The sequence below is a fragment of the Cupressus sempervirens genome, chromosome 7, assembly GCF_028749045.1.
Source record: "Cupressus sempervirens isolate cs-2001-9-10 chromosome 7, ASM2874904v1, whole genome shotgun sequence".
NCBI lineage: Eukaryota > Viridiplantae > Streptophyta > Pinopsida > Cupressales > Cupressaceae > Cupressus > Cupressus sempervirens.
Window position 1 is genome coordinate 389,892,318 of NC_143124.1, and position 2,412 is coordinate 389,894,729.

At 40.4% G+C, this 2,412-nt stretch overlaps 1 pseudogene; it reads left to right on the plus strand.

The window, feature by feature from the left end:
* The first annotated feature begins 323 nt into the window (after positions 1-323).
* Positions 324-1,883, plus strand: LOC149547144 (berberine bridge enzyme-like D-2 pseudogene; annotated as a pseudogene).
* The last annotated feature ends 529 nt before the right edge of the window (positions 1,884-2,412 follow it).

Genomic DNA, 2,412 nt, shown 5'->3' on the forward strand with positions numbered 1-2,412 from the left:
AAGCTAGTTAGTAACAAACATGTAAAATGAATCTATAAGAATTGAAGCATTGATGTCATTGCAATCGTGGTTTTAACAATAGCATGCCAAACATTAAGTCAAAGCATCTTTATCACCTCATTCTGTTATAGAAAACAATAATTCCAGAGTTGGCGGATTGTAATCGAATTCCAATGTAAAAATCAACGGTGGCGCAAGCTTATCGGCAGGGCTAGGTTTAGAATTGGTCACATTTGTAACGCGAGACCACCGAACTGGTGCCTATAAATTGCAGAAGATTGAATCACATTCCAACAAAATATAACATCAGTTGAAGAGAAGAGATGAAATTTTTTTATTTGCTTCTGACTCTGGTAATCGTAGCCTGCAGCACTTTCACCACTGCTACATCAGCCAAAAGCGGAGATGGCGAAGGATTATTGTCGTGCTTGCATGCATGCGGCCTAAAAAACCTTACGACCATCTCCTCCTCCGCTTCTAAATTTTACTCTCTCCTGAATTTCTCCGCCCAAAATCTTCGATTCACGGAGGCTGAGACGCCAAGCCCTTACGTTATCATTATTCCCAAGAGCCAAAGCCAATTGGTGAAATCAGTTCTGTGTGGCATAGAAAACGGGTGGGAGATTCGTGTTTGAAGCGGAGGACACAGCTACGAGGGGCTTTCCTACACTTCCGACGTTCCATTCGTTCTCATCGATTTGCTGAAACTCAACAAAATCACAATGGATGTGAAAGGAAAGAGGGCATGGGTGGAGGCCGGTGCAACGTTGGGCGAAGTCTATTCTGCCATTGCAAACAATTCGCCCAACCTCGCTTTCCCTGCTGGAGTTTGCCACACGGTCGGATCCGGCGGTCATATTGCCGGTGGAGGGCTGAGCTTCCTGTCGAGAAAATATGGGCTGGCGGCTGATAACGTGTTGGATGCCCTACTGATAAATGCGTCAGGGAAAGTGATGGACAAGAAGAGCATGGGTGAGGACGTCTTTTGGGTTCTGAGAAGCGGCGGCGGTGGAAGCTGGGGAGTTGAGTATGCTTAGAAACTGCAGCTGGTGAGCGTGCCCACCATTTTAACAGCTTTCACTGTGTTAAAAACGGACACCGATAATGTCACTAATGCCGTTCATAGATGGCAATATGTTGGTCCTTCAATGGACGAAGATATCTTCATGAGAGTACAGTACTTCGGGATACAAGTGAACAACAGCACAACCATCAGAGCGTCGTTTCAAGGAATATACCTGGGACATCAGCTCGAGGTGCTAAAAAAAATGGGGAAGGTTTTCCCTGAGCTAGGGATGGTGGCTTCAGATTATAAGGAAATGAAATGGGTGGAGACAATTGGGAACTTTGATAGCACCAACGTGAGCCAATAGACAAACCGATATTATACGAACAAAGTTTTCTTCAAGATTAAGTCAGAATTTTGGAAAATGCCGTTGCCAAAACCTGCCCTAAGAGGGCTGTGGTCTATTATGGAAGAGGAGGTGAGTGCGTACGCCATTTTCTCTCCTCTAGGAGGAATCATGAACAGGATTCCTGCAACTGCGTTGCCTTTTCCTCAGCGGAAGGGGACATTGTTTGAGATTCAGTATAAGGTAACATGGACGAGCAAAAGCAAGGATGATCATTACATTGAATGGATGAGGAAGCTTTACAGATACATGGAGCCCTACGTGTCCCATTCACCAAGGGCTGCGTATGTGAATTATCTAGATCTTGATCTGGGTAGCGCCTTCAATGGGACTGCTTCTGTTGATCAGGCGAGGGCTTGGGGCGACAAGTATTTCCACCACAACTATGATAGGCTTGTCAAGGCAAAAACTCAGGTGGATTCCAAAAACTACTTCAGAAATTCTCAAAGCATTCCTCCTCTCGCATATTAGTGCTTATTTTGTTTAATAGTATTGGCATAACAAGGCGCTCTTCAGTGCCATCGTAGTCTTGATTAATTAGTAGCCATCTGTAATCTATTGTTAATGATTTTCACCTTCCTAGTTCTTCATTCATTCAATAATACATTGAATTTCATTTGTTGAAGTGACCCTCCACAGGTTAAGGAACCTAAATTTTAAAATTTTGGTTTTCTATTAAATTGGTAGAGAATTTTTATTATGGCGAGTCTTTGAAAAAAATTATACCATATGGAAAGATATCTTATTGGAAAAAATATTCAATAAATATTTAAATAATTGTGTAAGAAAATTGTTGAAGTGACCCTTTAGAAACCTAAATTTTTAAGTTTTAGTTTTTTTCTTTAAAATCAATTATACCATATCTAAATATAGGTATTTATAAAAAATTTTAAATAATTTTAAAAAAAAAATTAAGATCTATAATACACATGCTAGCTAAATTTGTAAAACAAATATTTGTATTAATTAATTATTATTTGATTTTGTAAAGATAAAGTTG